The sequence below is a fragment of the Pinus tabuliformis genome, chromosome 2_2, assembly GCF_031772625.1.
Source record: "Pinus tabuliformis cultivar Carrire ecotype Pingquan chromosome 2_2, CPIR1, whole genome shotgun sequence".
Classification (NCBI taxonomy): domain Eukaryota; kingdom Viridiplantae; phylum Streptophyta; class Pinopsida; order Pinales; family Pinaceae; genus Pinus; species Pinus tabuliformis.
Window position 1 is genome coordinate 559,715,985 of NC_142300.1, and position 21,833 is coordinate 559,737,817.

A 21,833-nucleotide genomic window follows, 5' to 3' on the forward strand; every position below is an offset into this window, starting at 1 on the left:
TGACATTGTCATCAGTTGTTAATAATTGTCAATGTCATAAGAAATATCATCAATGCAAAACATATAATGAGTGTTGGAAAAGGGATGAAAAAGTGAACAAAAAAATGGGGGCAACAACAGATGTAAAATTGGATGAAGAGTGGAAACAACATAAGTAGATGCAAAACAAGACAAAAAATTAACGCAGAAGGGGATGAAAAAAGTAGATGCAATAGTTGATGCAAACTTGGACACAAAATAGGATGCATACATGGATGAAAAAGTGCAAGAAAACATGGGTGCAATAGTAGGCATAAAATTTATCATGAATTGTGGTGAAACAAATGTGGATACAACAACAAATGAAAAAAAGGACACAAACTGGGATGCAAAAAGGGATGTAAACATGGACCAAACATGGGTGCAATAGTGGACACAAAATTAGATGAAAAATTGGATGCATTAGAAGTGGATGTAAAAGTAGATGCAAAATGGGATGCAAAAAAACATAAACAATATTTGATGCAAACTTGGACACAAAAGAGGATGCAAAGTTGGTTGTGAAAGTGGAAGAAAATGTGGTTTGCAATGATAGGCACAAGATATGGCACAACAAAAGTGGATGCAATAATAGACACAAAAAATGATGCAAATTTAGATGCAAGCCAAGATTCAATAAGGGATGTAAAATTGGATGCAAACATGGGTGCAATATGAGAAACAAAATTGGATGCAAAATATGGATGGAATGGAAGTAGATATAAAAATAGATGCAATATTTGATGCAAAAGAGGATGCGAAGATGGATGCAAAATTGGAAGCAAACATGGGTACAACAGTAAATACAAAACATGGCACAAATTGTGTCACAACAAAAGTGGATGTAATGATATATGAAAAAAAATAAGAAAATGAAGATACAAAAAGGGATGAAAAAGTGGATGTAAACATGGGTGAAAAATAGGATGCAAAATTTGACGCAAAAAAAATTGATGCAAAAGTAGATGCAATATGAGACACAAAACTTGATGCAGATCTTAACGCAAAAGTGGATACAAAAATGGATGCAAAAATAGATGTAAAAGTTGATGAAAACCTAGATGTATATGAGGATGCAATCATGGATGAAAATTTAGAAGAAAAAATGGGTGCAAAAGGAGGTGCCAAACTAGGTGCAAATTATAGCACAAGAGAATTGGATGCAATAGTGGACACAATAACAGATGAAAAAGAGGGTGTAAATGTGTATATAAAACAAGATTTAAAAGTGGATGCAACAAAAGTAGATGAAAAACTAGACACAAACCTCGATGCAAAAGTTGGTGCAAAGGGGATGCAAAAAATGATGCAAAAAAGGATGCAAAAGATGATGCAAAAGTTCATGCAAGTGTAGGCGCAAATAGTGGATGCAATAGAGGATGAAAAAGTTGGTGAAACAAAATTAGGTGCCAAACTTGATGCAAAACATGGTGCAAAGGATGGCACAAATCTTGGCTTAAAACCTGGCGTAAAACCTGGTGTAAAATCTGGTGCAAAACGTATTACAATACCTGGTGCTAAACTTGGTGTAAGACTTCGTGCAAAACTCGATGGAAACTTTGCATCAATTTTTGCACCATATTTGATAAATAGACACAAATAGAGCCAAAAATGGGATCTAGACGCAAAAAAGGAAGAAAAAAGGGATGCTAATCACAAGGTTTTGTTGTAGTGTAAAGACCAAACCTAGTTTCATTTTCCAACACTCCCTCTTAACTAGGGAGGTGTTCATAATTACATAATTGGTACAAGGATACTATGAAATTGAAATATTATCATAAGAAGATTCATATTGACAAGCCATAATTAAGCATGAACATCATAACCAACATTACCAAATAGTAGCATATCAAGGCCATGACTAACAAGCTCTAACTCTCCACAAGATTTGAGCATAATGCTGGGAGGCATACATATGGAAACCAACACTGCAACCTCTCAAGACACATAACCCATCGGGATTTTCACCATGTATGTTGTTACAATACTATTCTTCTCTTGGATTCCCAATCCTCAAAGAATAGTGGTCCTCTTCAACCACTCTTATCTTGGATACACTTTCTAATAATCGAAGTGTTAGTCTATGTGACTACTTCTCTCTTGGATTCCTAATCCTCAAGAAGTATTGGTCCCATATGCTTATCCAATCCTTCATTTTCCCTACTAGTGTCTTCACTAGACATACAATTGTTAGTCCTAGCCTAGCGCATGACACATGGAGAATATAGTGTCCTCTATCACTCCCTCTCAACTAGGGACGAAATCTCTACTTCCTCTCAACCAAGGAGACATAACCATAATCATTTGCTGGTTTGATACTTCATCAATACATAAGTTCATTATTTTTCCATGGAGATATAGTTGTAGCTATAGGGCTCCTTTCTTGCATTACATCATACTTAGTCTTTGGCCTTTCTGGATGTTAAATATTTTACTAAGCTAAATTCTTTCACACTTTATTTTCATGACAAGGTTTCTTGACTCCTAACAACATCACATCATATCAAACTTCAACCTTTATGGATATTTACAATCTTCATGCAACTTTTTCATCAAATGGTTTATCTATCATCTTCATGGAGCCAAAATTCCTCACAGCTGATAGTACATGCCTTCTATTTTTCATAACAGAGTTTTTCCTCATATTCTTCAATAAGTCATATAAAATTTCCAAATATCAATTCTTCCATTATTCTCTTCCAATCCATCAACAGTGTTATCCACACACTTCAAGTGTTACTTAATCAAACCACACAATTGTAGGTACATTAATATGATCTAACAAGTTATCTCATTTGTTATCTTTCCAACCTTTGCATATACTTATGCAATATGTCTTTCCAGGGTGCCAAATCATATCTCAGATAAATAATCAATATCAGAGTTAAAAAATCACAATGGCCTCAAGTCAAGGTGTGGGGTTCTTCATGTCAAATTATACTACTTTCTCCCTCTGAGTTCAACATACCTTTGCATGGTATATCTCATATTGCAGCAAAATTCTAATTCATGCTTTTCAGCTTTCAATCATTAATCAATGTGAGTGAACCAATAAAAAAGATTCAATATCGTATCCATTGGGGTCTTTATAGATCCTTCTTTCCATCTGAGGTAAGAGAATTTTTTTCCTTTTAATCGACTTCTTTGACGCAAGATTCAAACTATTCCTTTCTACTTCTTTTTCATGCTTTCCCACGTTCTTCTACTTCTTCCTTTAGCTAGCCAAGTTTGATACAAATATTGTCTTGACCTGTCATTTAAGAACTAGGATCCTTTTCCTTTCACAATAGAAATAATTGGTTAGGGTTTCTATTTTTAGGTTTTCTCCCTTTATTCCATACTTTACTAGGGTTTACAAACCCTAGATGCCAAGATGTGTTACTTACAAACTGTCAATTTCTATAATTAGACACAGGAGAGTTAGTTGCAAAAACCTAATTTTTTAAGGCCTTCAATATCTTGTTACGTTAGAAATTGCAAATTCTATGCAAACCCTAGATCCTTCATATTTATAAGCCTTTTCATCCAAGCATTGTGTTGCAAAACCCTAATGATACTATTTTACATGCCTTTTATCTATTTAATTAGATTACATGACCTAGTATTCATATAACATCAAACTCTTTCATGTCATTGTCTCTAAGATTTATGCAAACCCTTTTCATGATCATCATCATGACTTAAAGGACTTAATATAGGTCATGAAATGCACAAAAATTATACATACATTTTTGAATTTTATATGTCCTTCTTTGCATAGATTTAAACTTGATCAACTTCATCCAAAAGAGACAACATCATTTCTTCCAAACTTCAAGTCACCGTCATTGATGTCAATATTTATTATATTATGTATAGGTAGGGGATATTAATAGCGCGACTACCTCTAGAAATGATGTTGCAGGGATAAACTAATCCAACCTTAGAGCTTTAATGCTTCGATCTTCAAGCTATGATATGAACCAGGTTTTCATTTATATTTTTCGTACACTTACAAATGATCCAAAATTCTGTACATCAACCATTATTATCAATTGTTGTAATTCCATACATCATCTCCTTTTTGAATATTGTCAATTCATACAAAATTGTCAATTGAATTTCATTCGGTTACTTCCATATAATTGTACAACATTGGTATGATGATTATTGTTAAGAGTCCTATAAATTTTCACTTCCATACAATTGCCATAGATCGTATTCCTTACTACAGAGATAATGATAATATAAGATCAAAAATTAGGGTTGATAAAATTACATGACTTCTTCTCATATCAACGGATATTTTCCTCATAGAGATCATCAACAAATATTCTTCTTGCATATCAGAGATTGTGCCTTCATACTATATAGGTAGTGTTTGTAACATAGAGATAGATCTTCGCTTCATTTTTGTATTAGAGATTTAATATTCCTCACATCAAATACAAAGATTAGTTTTCTCTTCTATGTATCAACATAGATCAGGGATTCTTACAGAGAATCACAAGAATTGTGTTCAGTCGCATAGAAATAGGTGCGAAAAAAACTTGTCCTATTCACAGAAGATAGGAACCATGATAACTTGTCCTAATCCATAAGTAGGTTCCATAAGAATTCATCAGCAGAGATAAATGTTACAAAGAGATTGATCACTTCACAGAGATAAATTATCAAAAGTATGTTTAATCATTCACATCATAGAGATTAGAATCCATTAGGATGCCCAAAAAATTTTCCAAGATAATTTCATCCAAATCACCGATGATGGGAGCTACATGAATGTGAGTTTTCGTCACTTGCTTGAAGCGAGTTCTAGAATTGTATTATTCAAGCCTTAAAGAAACAAAATATATGCAAGTCCTTATATATAGCAAGCCATAGAGATGAAGAGGCAATGTAATATAGACAAGGAGCCCTTGATATATAACAACGCACAAAAATGAACCACTATTGATCCAAGCCATGTTAATATAGAATTCATGTCACCAAATATAAAGCATGTCAAAGAGAAAAATGTGATACCATAGAACCATACTGAAGTGTGAACTAGAACAGGGAATATGAATCATAGGGTATATGAATTAAGCCTTAGGAATGAGAATGTGAGCTACAAGCTATAAGACCTGAGCCTCTATCATATAAAAAAAGGCCGAATTGGAGATCCATAGTTACATACAAATTTTTTGAGACTTAATAAACAAATGTGTGTCACCATACTTAGATTATACTCTGAGATCAATGAGCCATAAATCATTGAAATGAAACCCTGTAATACGTGCCATCGATCACTATAATGTGAGCCCTGTAACATAGATGAACCATGCCACAAAAAAAATCTAATTCAAGCCATAGAGAATAGACAAGCTCCCTTACAAGTCTAAGATACATCATGATCCAAATTCCAACAAAGTATTCTTTAGGTCTCCTTCTTCAAACCTTATCTATTTTACCATGTTGAGAAATTAGGTTGATTATTCATTAGGGTAGATTTCTCTTCTTTAATAATTCCTTGTGAATTTCATTGGCTTCTTATTAATATTTATTATGTTCTCCTCATCAAACAATTTCCAAACATACAAAATATGAATATCACAAGAAACAAAGAATACTTTATATAGGCTCCAAGTCAGGGAGAAAACCCCACTTGGGGGAAACCAGAAAAATTGTCTTCTTATAGAATTAAATCAAAGTGAGATATCCAAGACCCATGACCATAGAAAGGCTTCAAATTTATAGATTCCAATTCAAGCTCTCCTTCCACATATAAAATCCATCAAAATAAAGAGACAAACAACATGTACAACATCAAAAACAAATCTTCAACAAGAGATATGTCAAGGCTGAACTTCCACAAACACAGTCTCTAGGAAACCCTTCTTTACTTGTCAATTTTCATACTTTGGCCCTCCTTCCTTCGCTATCCTTCTCTGTGATATTCCATAAAATATCATACGAAGAATGTGTGCATGAAAATGAGCTCAATTCACCATCTATTTATACTGTGCATAGGGGTTCAAATAGACATTGTCTTTTGGGGCAAGGTTGACTTGGTATCTAGAGGCAATTTTGACTCAAATTACATATTTGAAAATTCTTTTCTCAGGATATAAATAAGCCTTTGACTTTTACCAATACAAATAATAATGGGCATGATGAACATTCCTATATAAAATAATAATTTGACTTGAGCATGAAACCCATACTTGAAAAATAGAATTCCTTTTTCTTCTTTTTATTTTTACATAAAATATATAATGAGACAAGTACAAAGATAATCATGAAAATGAACCTAGTTACAATTTACAAAAAATATACATCGTTGGCCTGCTTGCAAAGTGCACACCCTTTACACACTCCGCTCCACCCTAATCTTTGGAAAGCCTATAGTCATTCTCCAAAACATAGGGAGAGCTTTGTATTGTAGGTGTCCCATCCTCTTATGCCATATCTCACTTTGGTTATCACTCTCATGAATGAGAGCCTTCATCGATTGTCCTCTCAATAGATAGAGAGCCTGTCCCTTCTCCTAATTACATGATTCTTACTGGGATTTGTTCCTTTTGGCCCAACATCCACTTTCCCTCCAGTAAAGATGAATTCTATTCCTCTGTCTTCTTCGACCAAAACTGAAAGGAGATTCTTCTCTAAACCTAGTACATACAACACCTTATTCACCTCCATGATACCACCTAAGTCAATTTGAAACGCAATATGTCAGTGCTTTTTGTTTCATACTTAGCCTTATCACCAAGCTCCACATGTACATCCCTAGATCGCCTGGTCATGTTGGTGAAGATCTCTCAAGATCCCACCATGTGACGAGATGCTCCATTATCCACAAATCAAACACCTCTCGTGATAGTGGTAGAAAGGAAAGAGACCAAGGAAATTTTTTTCTCAAAATTTTCATCCATCTCTTCCATCTATGTAGTGGCTACTACAGCTATATTTTCCTTACCTTTCTTCTTGTTTGGACAATGAGTACAAAAATGCCTAAACTTGTGACAAGAAAATCACTTCAATTTTCTCATGTACTTCTAATTTTTATTCTGTGAAGGCCCTCCTCCACTCTGGTTCTGTTTTTCCTTCCCTTTTCCCCTTTTCACTTGTGTAGAAAAATCAAGTTCATCCTTCTCCTCAACACCCTTTAACTGTCCTCAGGGCAGTGAGTTCTCCTAGATCTCCTTCTGGATCAAGTCATCCCAAAAATGGATCTAATTAGGAAGTTCTTTCCCAGTAAGTATCCCATCTACAAAAGTGTTTTAGTGCGTAATGTAACCCTTCAGTGAAGCTTTCACTAGCTCTGAATCAATCACAATATCCCCAACAGTTGTAAGCTCATCACAAGCTAGTTGGATCCTTGTGAGGTAATATGTCACAATCTCATATCGGTGAATACTAATGTTGTTTAATTGTTCCCACATCACCATTTTCATGTTTTCATTTGTGTTGTGATAAATATCACCCAAAGATACTCATATCTAACATTTCGTGTCCTTCCCGAACATGTTAGGAATTATTTGATCCATCACACCATCCAAAATTATACACCTTGCTTTCATATCTTTAAGATTATGCTTTGATGTAAGGTTTGGATTTGAAGGAACCTAAATGAATATATTCACAAGATCCCACATGCAATTCATCTTTAGAATCATGGCAATTTTCTCTTTCTAGGGATTGAAATTAGTGACCCCATCCAACCTGTCTTCATATCACAAACTACTTTGTGATGACATCTTCACAAATCAACAATGACCTCAAAACCAATTCCAAAATTTAAAAATAATTTTGTTGTCGTAAAAAGGAGAAACTCATTGTCACAAACCCTCATGATCTAAAATGGCTCTCTCATAGTTATATAGAAAGCTCTAATGCCATGTTAAATTTCCAAATACCATCCTAGATTTATTTTATTACAGTAATTAATTTTATCCCCGACAATTTATTTATTTAGCCCAATAAATTCTGAATTATTGAAAAACAAAAGCACTGGTATTTTTAACCTCTAGAAATATGTATATGCAAAAATTAAATTAGAGAGTCCAATCACACGTTGCAAAAATAATTTTCCCACAAAATTTATCCATCATCTATTAACATGGAAAATCTTGGTTTTCAACCCATAGAGATACAAGGAAATATACAATAACTAGAATGTGTAATTCACCCCCCCACAAGATGATTAGGCCTAAGGAATTCAACCTAAGAAGTAATTCGACTTTGTGAGGTTCCCTCCTAGGGTCCTTTAACTAAAAACTAAATTTCTCTAATTTTAAACACAATAAGGTGGGAAATAACTTACTTATATCTAAACATTTATTTTATGATAATTCATTAAAATTTATTTACCACAAATTAAATAAGTAAGAATTTCATTGCAACCTAAGTAATAAATAAATAGAGGAATACATGTTCCAATAGCTTAGTTGAGATGCTCCTGAGCTCCTAACTCTGTTGGGATGCTCCTCTTGACTACCCAACTGGATTTGCCTCCCAGCTAACTAGGAAGTATTTCCTAGCCCAAGGAACCTCCACAAGTTCCTTAGCCCTCCGATCCTAAGTCCAACCAGATGTAATGTGTCCAACTTTAACCAACAATTTACAGATCCAAGTTTGATATGCCTCCTCTTTCTCCACATCCCTCCTCCAAAACAAAATCATCCAAAACAAAACCAAGACCAAGGATCCCCCCTCTCCTCTCATCGTCCTTACCCTTTTATGCCTCTTCCTCCCATCCACCTCAACCACCTATCATTAATGTCATGACTACCCCCTCATCCTTTCATTTAGTATCCTTGACTTTTCTTACCATATCTTCTCCCAAGTAGATTTGAGAAGACATTTTGGAGATAAGATATGGATATTTAATTTGGAAATTAATTGGAGAATACCATATCTTCCCCATGTTGATTTTGAGAATACATTTTGGGGATAAGATATGGATATTTAATTTGGAAATTAATTGGAGAATACCATATCTTCCCCAAGTATATTTTGAGATGACACTTTGGGATATGGATATTTAAATTGGAATAAATGGAAGGAGACCATATCCTATCCAAAATTAAATTTGAGAAGACAAGTTGGGAATTGAATAATAACAATAGTAAAATTTATATCAGTAAATAAATTTACAGTTTCACAAATGTAGGTATATACCAATATTTCTTGATAATTATAAGTTAATATTTTCAGGTAATTTAAACACAAACAAAATTTTCATGATAAGATTAAGTAGGGCATTACATACACCCCTCCTTCAGAAAAAATTGTCCCGAAGTTAGAGTGAAAAAGATACGAGGAGTTCGAAATCAGTTTGACAATAAGGCATAACAAAATAGAGAGAGAGTTATAGTAGTAAAATTTGATAATTCCGACAATGATACCACTTCCCATCAAGAGTCTCCAACTAATCTATATCCTCATATCCTTCCTATCCTACTTTCGTTCCCACCCTATCCATCCTCTGCTATTATATACTATGGCATCCTTTATACCAATCTAACCACTGATAAAACCAATATGGCAGAAGCGTCGACTATATCGACCTAAATTTCCCAGGAGGAAACTGGCAATCATCATCACATGTCTATGGGAGCGTGTCCATCACTGCCCTCCCACGATTCCAGGTTTGGAGGTTACATGGTAGGAAATACCTCCACCCCTCCTTACAACTAGGGTAAACACCCTAATATGGACCACACTACAACATTGGTTGGATACTTGTCATCGAATAACCTAGTAAGGTAATCTTGCCACCTGCCATTTGAATTTTACCCATGTCATAAGAGTGCATATCAAGTAGATACCAAATGTAATAGAACAATGTACATCATATCATTCCTCATTGGATGTCTCGACCTTCCCCAATAGAAGAGTAGATCTTGGTTATCATATATTTCTTTCCAATTTGCAGGTTAGTTCTCATTCATGCATATATATAACAACAAAATAGATATAGATATGTGATCTTAAACATCATGTTATTAAGTCTAGCATCCACGTGTCAGTTTTGTAGTTCATACTGGAAATAAATCTTACATTAGATAAATCATAATTTTACTAAGTCATTCATTAGATAAATCATATCCACTTAAGCCATACATGGAACAACAATAACTCTAATAAGTCATGCACTAGATAAATCATCACCAAGTAAGTTATACATTAGGTCATACATCAAACATTTCCATCATCAATACCTAATCCATCTAATGATTTATATAAGTAGTTTCACATGTCCAACTAAATGCATCAATATTACATAGCGTTCATAAATAAATAACATGGAACCGAAAAATAGAGCCTTAGCATAGGTAGCTATCTAAGTCAAAATGGACATCATAAATGGTCAAAAGTGAGGGGTAATTGCGACATATAGTCTTTGCATCCTCCCGAGTAGCAGATCTTGGGTTATACTTGTCCCATTGTATCTTAACTTGGTCCACCAAGTGATGCCTAATCTATCGAACCCTATGGTATAAAATTCATATTGGTTTGATCATTATGGTTCCCATGTCTGAGACCTATAATTCCCTCTAGTCGAGTTTGTGGGATTCATCAGAAACATAATGTTATAGGACAGATACATAAAAACATCATGAGTTTTATGCAAGTGGGGTGGTAGTACAAGACAATAGGACACTGGTCCAATTTTCTCTTTGATTCTAAAAGGTCCTATAAATCGAGGTGGTAACTTCATACCTTTCTCAAACTGAATAGTGTTAGGAATAACTAAAAAATAAAAATAAAAACTCAGTCCCCCACTTTAAAACTTCGATCGGTACTATGTGCATCAACATAACTCTTTTTCCTATCTGGTGCTTCCTTTAAACTTCGTTGAATCTATCTTACCTATTCCTCCATTTTTGAAACAATCCTATCGTGACTATTATTGTGTCTTCCATCGTTTTGTTGACTCAATGGTGTCCTCCATGGCCTCCGATATAGAGCTTAATAAGGAGGCATCCTAATTGAATTGTGGTAATTATTGTTATAGGAAAACTCTACCAATGGTAAGTACCTTTCCCACCGAGTCTAATTATCCATGACATACATTATAGGAATATATTCTATAACCCGATTTACTCTTTCAGTCTTTCCATCTATTTATAGATGATATGCAGTGCTAAGGTTTAACTAAGTCCCCAACACTAACTGCAAACTTGTCCAAAATGTATATGTAAAGCGAGAGTCCCTATCAAAATGATCTTTGTGGGTAACCCATGTAGCTAGATAACTTCACCTATAAATACTCAAGCCAAAATGGGAGCAGTCTCTTAGACAAGGTAGTTAGCCACCTAGAGATACCAAATACATGGCCAAAATAGAATATGTTAAGGTTGTTTCTCCAAGAAGAGAGCAACTCATCCTTCAAGAGTAATCCATTAAAAAAAGATATTCACAGTTAATGGTCATGACCACCTTTACAAGTGGAGTGACTTCAAAGAATATGCCAAGGTAATTAGAGTCTTGTAGACAAACAACGTAACTCCTCCAAATGGAAATAGTATAAATATGTTAGGGAATTATCTCCCATGATCAACCAAATTGGCCATAAATAGTAATTCCATAGAAACATGTGCCACAATTGTCCATAAAGTTGTTATAACTTCCTTAAAGAAGTGGGGCATCCTCAATCAATGTGCCAAAATGGTTAAATGCACATGTACCAACACCTCTCCTCCAAGGAATATGATAAATAGTTCACCCTAAGAGATTGTGTAATGAGGCTAGGACACTCTCCAATATAGTAATAAAGGATCTTCCCAAACCAAGAGAAACTATATGATACAATGTGAAAATAACATACCAAGTGACCAAAACCATGGGTGTCAATGTAGAAGACCACCCAAGCAAGGTCTGAATGCCTCCAAATGCATGAGAAGATGCCAAATAAGGGGAGTGATTTCCTCTATCAAGAAAATAACTACTCACAACATGCCACATCATAGCCAAACTATAAATATCCATTGGCATTCTTCTAACAAACCACAACCACTTTTCCATGTCATCAAGACATCCACCAAAAGGGACATCAATTATGCAACAAACAGTGGGTGTACTACTTCAAGGCTCACCAATCAGAATCATGAAACAATAATCCAACTGAAACCCTATGAACACATGCAAACATGCGCAACAACTAATTCACTATGTCAAGGAGCAATAATTAACCAACAATATTTAAGGAAACTCTTAGTTGATGGATATCCCTCATCATAAATGTGCTAAGGATAAATCAAATATACAAGGCCCTCCATCATATTTCAAACACCATATGTGCTAGATGCAAGCCTCCAAACAAGAAATGATGATGCCAACCAAGGACATAATGTGCATTATCTAACATGGGATATCAATAATAAATCATAGTAACAAACCCCCATGGTTATGTGATTTTGAGGGCAACGACACTAGGTAAGTGCGCATAAGAACAACTTTCCTTAAGACACCTCAACACTCACCAGAGGTGATCAACAATGTCATGAGGGAAGTGTCAAGGAGAATGTAAGCACAAACCATGACTTCCCTCAATAAAAGCATTAAGCTCCATAAAATAATCCTTCAATTGCAATCTTAGTATAAAGAAGATGTTAATTGATATTCACTTATATAAGCACCTTTGGTAACAAGATATGAAAAAAAAAATTCCTTTGTATTATCAAGAGCTTCTCTCCAAATTGCCCATTTCAAAGCTCATGTCTCTGTCGAAAAAGGAGATATATGCTCTTTTGTGCAGACCCATTTCACTCGACAATGGTACCAAGGAAGTTTGGCTAGACAAGGCTACTAGCGGAGTCTGTCTGTCAATTTCAGCAAGAGAAATGGCCATCACAGGAATAGATGATCATTGGTACTAGAAATGGATTCCTTGTGATGAGTCGAGGTAGGTGTCAAGATCTAGCTAGAAATTTTAGAGCACTAATTGTAAATTTAGGACACATATGAATATGATAATTATTTCAATGTACAGCCTCCAGCTAACAAAGGGATGAAAATTGGAATCTATAAATTAGTATCTGAATTTGTTCTTTCCTGGACCATTTCCATAATGGCTATGAATATGAGAGTTTGGTTTGAAAAAGATTATCAAGTTGTACTTGTTGCCTAGAGAAAAGGGGACATAATTGTTGGGTAATTAATCAACATTATCTCAATTCCCTCACGGGACTTTTCTCCAAAAACAACTTATAGTAAATGACCTATTTACCTAAAATTTACAAGTTGAGGATTTTATTTATATAATTCATTTCATGTAATTTTATCATTTGTAAATATGCACAGAACCAAATTACATTTATTCAATCCTCCGCAACAGTGATATAATGAGAAGAACATGGTTGGATAATATTTCATCGACTCTTAGGTGGTTGTCTCTTCTCTGTTCCAATACTGTTCTCATCCCCAAGATCCCAGACTGTCATAGGTTATTGTGAGGAAATCATTTGTGGATGCATCCATGCCTCTGTTATGTGAGAGTTATTAGTTGCTCCAAATTGACAATTTTTCATCACTTTATTCACCACAGTTGCTGAGAGGGCTATTTTTTCTTTTTTCCTGGAAATCATAGAGACATCAAGGGAAAAACGATACAACCTATCCCTACCCTTGAATACCTCTATGTGACTTATCTTATTAAATTTCAATTATAGAGGAAAATTCTCTTAAAAAGAGGTATGGACAAACATAATTTCGATTACTGAACATAATTCTAAAATTATAAATCTGCAATACAAACAGAAGTATTTCAAAAAAATGAAGGCACAAAAACCATTTGGCTTCCGTACAAGTCAGATTTTAGATGCAAATTAAAATGAATTTTACCAACGCATAAACAAATTATGGACAATAACCAATTGGAATTCATGTACATATGCAACTTACAGAGGTTTTTATCTATTCATCCTTTTTTTAACACAAACAACAACATTCATGGAATTGAATGGACAAGATTATAAAATTGAAATAAATTAAACAGAGAATGAGATTACTATTGATTCTCATGCATCCATTCCTTCATTTTCTTACCCTATATTTACCCAAATGCATATGAAACAATTTGCCTCAGACTAGCAATCTCTATTAACTTTGCATTCATATTTTCCTTAAAAAAAAAAAAAAAAAACAAAACAACAATGTGGACACTGTAACAGGGATAGACACTAATATTTTCTCAGAAGTTGACCACCAAACTGGCTGCAAATGAGAAATTCACCTGCCATCACAGGCATCCGTTGTAGAGGCCACCTGCAAGCTGGGCTATGAGACTGCAAGGGGAAGATGCATCAGTTGTGCTCCAACTCTCACTCAGTGCAACTCACAGTGCTCAGAATGCAGACAGGACCAGAGAGCTACCACAATTTCTTTCAGTGAAACTCTAGCCATCTTACCCAACCTCCATTCATCCATGAAGTCCTCCCTCTTAAGCTAACATGATTTAAGATAAGGAGCTCACCTTCTCTGTTGCGTAGGCTCCTGGGAAGTCCACCCTCTCGTGCTCTAGTGCATTCAAGGGAGTTTATGTTTCAATTCTCCAATGAGATGTTTGGAGTAGTAGACCTTGGTTGTATATGGTTAATTCCGTCAAAGGAATAGGAATTGGAGATTCCTAAATTGCCTAGTCTCTTTATTCACTCTCAACCATGAGGTTCTGATATCTAGTGTTACATAAGGATGTGCTTCCTCAGATGAGGAGCATGTGCCCCCATGTTTCCTACATTTATGTGATGAGGAATTCAATGGAAGAAACGTTCATGGATGTGACTTTTCATTGTTTCATATATATATATATATATATATATATATGAAACAATGAAAAGTCACACCCATTAAGATATATATATTAATGATTTTGGATAGGATCCCCTATGTCAGGGACCACGACATTTCCTAAAATTTTGGGGGTGTCTCCACACATTCCCTAGATGCATTTCCTCGTCGCTACATTCACTTGTCTTGGAAATTTGTTGGAATGTCTTGAAATTCTCTTCTCTTCTTGGAAATAATCCCTTTTTGCAAAAAAATATTGCAATGCGATGGAAAGTTCCAGCAATGATATGGGCATACAATAGGTGGATGAGAAGGGTAAGAATGTCCCCAATTAATTCACAAGGAGCATAGATTCTGAACTGTATGGATGGTGCAAGTTTTTTTTCTTCTAAATTCTTGATTAGGTCGGAAGTCTTGCCAAAAGGAAGGTGTAACCTGCTAGCCTGAATCATTCTTAAACGGATGCCAGATCTTTTGCTTGACATTTGTAGGTGGAGTGCCCTTCTTTTTTCTCAGTTTTGATGGGGGAGAATTTTTTCTGCTGTTATTTCAAGTCTACAGTTGTAAACAATAAAGAAATGAGGGAAACAAATCATGAGACCTGTGGAATGTCCCCCTTATTTTGTATTAAAGGTACTACAAGTGTTGTTCAAGAAATAGAGATGCAAACAGAAATAAAATATCTTTATATATATGATAGCAACATAAATTTTATATGTAGATGTAATACAAAAACAATTATATAGAGATAGAAAGAGAGGTACCAGATGTAGACATCAGTGGAAACAAAATAAATATGATATTTGCATAGAAATGCTATTAAATGAAACAATTGTCAAACCTTTAATTTTAGGTATCCATATCTGCATAAATTTTGAGTTTTGAGTTATACTGAAGTGAGTGAGACTACAACCCAGCCTAGCTCCATATTAAATGATCAAATAATTTAAACCTCAAGCAATTTGATCCCTTTTGACAGTTGATAAATCTGGGGTTAACATAGATCTATGCCAGTATTAACAGAAGTCTATAACAAGCATGGTTGAACATATACAATTTTCATGGTTTTTTTTAATTGATTTAAGTTAAATAGGCATTATCTATGTTTATTGATTTTCTTCTTAACTGAACTCTTGTCAAACTCAAGTACAGTCATAAATATAGTGTAAAAGAGAAATAATCTATCTAATCTTCACTGCACGAGCAAAGTGAACCTAAACATAATAACCTGTAATGCTCGCAAGTTTCTAATGGTACCTTCAACCCAAAGTCCAGTGAAGTTAAGTCTGGAACTCTGACATTTAAGAAAATTCCTTGACGAAAGGCAGAGTGAGGCTGCAACGAAGCCAGTCTGAGATTTACTGTACTTACAGTGCACAAACTAGACACCCAGTAAGGTTCAATTCCCCTTAAGGCATAACTAAGAGGTTGAACCAGGTGCAATCCGGAATAATTTCGAAGGAAACCCATACCTCCTTGCCACAAAATTTGGCTAAGATGAATGATTCAGCCTTCGAGAGCCATGACGATGTTGGACCAGTTGCAATGGTTCTGAGATTTGAAAGGAAGCAACATTTTTGCTTAAATTTTCGTTAAATTTGATTTTAAATTTCGATCCTGGGAAAATATGGTGACTAGAGAAAATACTGTCACTGAGGTTTTCAAGCCAATTGGAATGCTTCTGAGATTTAAAGAAAGCACATTAAAATGTACCCAAAAAAACAAGAAAACATAGGCACTTTGAAAACCTTACATTTTTGTTTCAGTTTACTATTACAGTTTTGATTAAATTCAATTTCCAATTTTAATTATCTAGTTAACACGGTGTGGAAATTTACCTAGTCTGCTCTATGGGCAAGCCTTCATTGGCTTGCTCGTCGGTGGCATTGTCCGACTCCTGCTGCTCTTCGGGGCTCTGCTGGTTCGCCGAATTATTATTATTATTATTATTATTAGTATGCCCGCTCTGACCTCCTGAATTTCTCCTCTACTATTGTGCAATGTTGTGTCACCTTCTATACTCAAGGCAAACGCAAATGATGTGCAGAAGGCACTAAAGGGCATAGCCCACAACCCAAACCCTAATGGGCCTGTTAGGATTTTCATGCCTGCTGAGGACGAGCACCACCATCACCATGAAAACAAATTCCAAGTTCCATATTATGTCAAGGACGACCACTAGCCTCGAATATGCCTAGTTGCTCTATTGTTCCTCAAGTTGCTCCGTGGCTATCTCTCAGACCAACATGGACATCTCCCTCATGATTCTAAGGCTGCTAGCCCTCCGTAGAAATCGCACCGCACCCTATATGCTCACCCTCTACGATAGACTTCTAGCGCCTTCCTCTCTCGCATTCGACGATCCATTCTCGTTCCCCAGAAGCGGAGTAGTGTCCATGGCTACATCTGGGGACGAATCCGACTACCTAAACACCCTCGTTCGATCCATGTAACCACCTTCTTTACTTCTCCTCTTTAAACTTCTCCTCCTATGAAGCTCTAACACCACTTCAAGCCCCCATGGAACTGAATTCCACTGCCTGAATGGCTAAGCAAGGCCGAAGACTGCTTCGCTTGCACAAATTCAAAGAATACATGGAAAGTAGATGATAACCTCCAACGACTGCCAAATTCCCTCGGAATCCCTAATCAGCACTGTTTTGAACCAGATTTCGCCCTACTAATATTAATGTTGCTACCCCGATTGACATAATTCATAGATTATTTACAGATTACAAATCTTTAAGACGGTTGCATTATTCGCAGAGATGCATGAGGTTTTAGCATTGGGTTCTGGGGTTCCTTCGACGTTGTCTTGGAATATGATATGCAGCAAACAAAACAAGTTCAGGAGTTGAGTGCAGAACTTAACAAAGTAGAGAGCAGGTTATTGCAACCTGGTCTACAACAACACAAAAATCAGAATTGTCAGAGAAAATAAAATCCTCTTAATGGAGAGTGGTGACCAAAGAGTACAGTATACATCTTGGTTGACCTTATGGCAGTTATATGTGGTCAGCCTAAGGGGTTATTAAAAGATTTTGCAAAGTGGATCTTACCAAAAATTGTCTCGTTGCATTGTTGGAAATGCATCAATTGGGGTTCTCATGTTACAACCACGACTTTGCTCTGAATCCTCTTTCATTCCAATTGTGAATTCCTCATCAATGGCTCCAGATTTTGAGCAAGTTCCCATGGAAAATGATAGCACAAAGGCCAACGATTGGAAATCCAAGGGTACCCCACAATTGCAGCACCAGTCAAGGGTTTGGAATATCTGCTCTAGTAGGCGATTGGACTGCCCAGTCCAAGACAAGGTAGAAACATCATCTTCAAAGTCCACTACTACAACCATTAATAATAATTTCACCAGTAATGGCGTGCCCTCTATTCCTAATAGAATTGATGACTATGAAGGGAGTGACGATGAAGATGAAAGATACTTGCCCTATGGAAAGGCGATTTACATGGTCTCTGATGGCACTAGATGGATAGCAGAGCACTCTGTCCATGTTGCATTGGGTCAATTTGAGACTTGTTTAGTTGACAAAGGCTGTGGTGTAAATACCCATTTATTCTCAGGGATTAATGAGGTTGATCGTCTTATGGAGATCATTAGACAAGCATCGAAGGAGGGAGCGCTTCTACTATACACATTGGCAGATCCGAACATGGCAGGGGTGGAAAATAATGCTTGCCAATTGTGGGGATTGCCTTATACTGATATTCTTAGGTCGAACACTGAATCCATTGCAGCCCACCTAGGAGTTTCACCCTCAGGAGTTCCTCAAGGTAGTCTAGCCCGAAGCGCACCCCTCTCAAAAGGTTATTTCAAAATAATTGAGCCAATAGAATTCACAGTTAAACAAGATGATGAAGCCCTGCCTCACAATCTTCATAAATCAGACTTGGTATTAGTTGGCATCTCACTTACAAGCAAGACTCCGCTTTCAATTTACTTATCTCAAAAGGGGTACAAGGTTGCAAATGTGCCTCTTGTTCTTAGAGTTGATCCTCCAAAAGAATTATTTGAAATTGATCAAGACAAATCTATGGTCTGATCATCAGTCCTGCCATTTTGCAATCTATAGTATGATCATCAGTCCTGCCATTTTGCAATCAATACGGTTGGTGAGGGCCAAAACTCTGGGTTTACACTATTCCAAGAGAAACTACTCAAAAATGGAACATATTCGTCAGGAGCTTGATTATGGCAACAATCTCTTTGCCCAAAATCCACAATGGCTTGTTATTGTGGTTGGGGTAAGGTGCAGGTCCTAAGCACTTGGAAAAATACATACCCCGTACTCACAGCTGCTTAGATGAAGGAGAGCCATCGTTAGGCCTCAGATTTTGAATCTGGGCTCTGATACCACAAGTGAGGCTCCCTCTTAAGGTCCTCTAACTAAAAACAAAACTTCTATAATTTTAAACACAATAAGGTGGGAAATAACTTACTTATATCTAAACATTTATTTGATGATAATATACCATTAATTTTTTTTTACCACAAATTAATAAGTAAGAATTTCATTGCAACCATTTACATAAGTAATAAATAAACAGAGGAATACCTGTTCCAATAGCTTAGTTGAGATGCTCTTGAACTCCTGACTCTATTGGGATGCTCCTCTTGACTACCCAACTGGATTTTCCTCCTAGCCAAGCACGAAGTATTTCCTAGCCCAAGGAACCTCCATAGGTTCCCTAGCCCTCCAAGCCCAAGTCCAACCAGATGTAGTGTGTCCAAGTTTAACCAACACTCTCTAGATCCAAGTTTGATCTCCCTCCTCTTTCTCCACATCCCTCCTCCAAAACAAAACCAAACCAAAACCAAGACCAAGGATCCCCCCTCTCCTCTCATCATCCTTCCCCTTTTATGCCTCTTCCTCCCATCCACCTCAACCACCTATCATTAATGTCATGACTACCCCCTCATCCTTTCATTTAGTATCCTTGACTTTTCTTACCATATCTTCTCCCAAGTAGATTTGAGAAGACATTTTGGAGATAAGATATGGATATTTAATTTGGAAATTAATTGGAGAAGACCATATCTTCCTCCAAGTAGATTTTGAGAAGACATTTTGGGGATAAGATATGGATATTTAATTTGGAAATTAATTGGAGAAGACCATATCTTCCCCCAAGTAGATTTTGAGATGACACTTTAGGATATGGACATTTAAATTCGAATAAATGGAAGGAGACAATATCCTATCCAAAATTAAATTTGAGAAGACAAGTTTGGAATTGAGTAATAACAATAATACAATTTATATCAGTAGATAAATTTACAGTTTCACAAATGTAGGTATATACCAATATTTCTTGATAATTATCAGTCAATATTTTCAGGTAATTTAAACACTAATAAAATTTGCATGATAAGATTAAGTAGGGCATTACAGACTTGAAGGAAATCAACTCCACTGATTACCAGAAATAGACCTCTATGCCCGACAACTCAACCCTGGTAATTCAACCTCCATAGAAACTACGCCTCACTTCAGCAACTCAACCCCGTAATCTTCACAACTCGACCTCCTCGATTTACCCTCAAATTCTCCCATACTTCTCCTCCTCTACGCTTTAGTCTACTGAGCCACTCGCACTAGAGAAAATCACTCTCTCTTGTTGTGACTTGCTCTCTAGATCTCTTATGTGTCTTCACCTCTTTTCTAGGCTTCTTTTATAATCTTCATCAAGCCCAAATCCCTAACGCTATGTTAGAAAACTATATATTATAGAGCAATGGAACACATAAAATATATTGCAAAAATATAAACACATAAAAAAAGAGAGACACAAATATACATGGTTCACCCAATTTGGGCTACGCCAACGGAGAAACAACCAATCCTTCCTTTTATATTATCCAACAAACTAAAGAGACACAACCTATAGTAGATCCGCTATAATTCCCTCTTCACTCTCACACAACCTCCTCTCTCTTTCTCACTCAGAATACAGATCTACATAGACGTAACACAATTTCCTCATATATAGCGAGGGGTTTCCTTCTAGGGAAAAAAAACCCTAAATTAAACATAACTTCTACCGTCATATCTCCGCCTAATGAACAACCCAGATTGACTATGAAATTACAACATTTTAAAAGACAATTTTACATCTATTTTTAGCATCGTGGGCATTTCCCTCGATCCCCCGTGAGGGGGGGGCTCCAAATAATCATCGTTTCACCCCTGGCAGTGTACATTTTACGGGCCGTGTTGCCACCACATTACAAACTAGGGTCCAATGTGACAATACCTCTAAATAAAGAAGATAATCAAGCTCCACACCCAACACCCTAATCTCCCTTCTTGAAGATCTTGGAGATCGATGGGTGAGATTATTTCTAAGTTACTTAAATAATTAAATTATTTATCCTTAGAAAATGACTTAATAGTCCACAATAATTAATTGACTCTAATTATTGTACTTTTCCTAAGTTGGAGTTAGGAAATAAAACATAAATCACTTACTCCACCAAGGAAGCACCTAGAGAGGAAATAAATCATCTCCCACATGCTAAGACGCCCACGGGGGGCTTCACGAGGGGAGAAATACCATACAACATGCATTCATATTGGGGGATATATATTGAGGAAAAAATGATATGATATATTGAGCATATAATATGGGGTAAAGGGTTTTTATATGTTGTGTATAAAAAATGGAGCCCAAAGTTAATCAAAAAATATAAAGTGGTATAGAAAATGTTAATAAAAAAATGGATACCTACAATATCTAGTGAAAGTAGGGGTTTTTTAAATTGGAAAGGTGTAGTGGGTTTGTATTGGTCGGGGGTTAAATAAAGTGATTTTTAGAGGTATTTTCCAATATGTAGTCAAATTAAGGGTATTGTTTAGTATGTCATGAACACACATGCTATGTTAGAGGTTCATTGAGTGAAGCCCCTGCAAAGACATCAGGCCTACGTAGAAGACCTTATGAAGCTACTGCAAGCTTCAACACTTCAACCATTAGCCATACCAAGCCAATGTTGGGAAGAAGTTTCAAAGCATTTTATTATAAGTTTACCCAAATATCAA

At 35.9% G+C, this 21,833-nt stretch overlaps 2 pseudogenes; one reads left to right on the plus strand and one right to left on the minus strand.

Annotated features, from left to right (window-relative positions):
* Window positions 1-16,609: 16,609 nt before the first annotated feature.
* LOC149193872 (E3 ubiquitin-protein ligase At4g11680 pseudogene) lies at window positions 16,610-17,224 on the minus strand (annotated as a pseudogene).
* Window positions 17,225-17,942: 718 nt separating this feature from the next.
* Window positions 17,943-19,056, plus strand: LOC149193873 (putative pyruvate, phosphate dikinase regulatory protein, chloroplastic pseudogene; annotated as a pseudogene).
* Window positions 19,057-21,833: the final 2,777 nt, after the last annotated feature.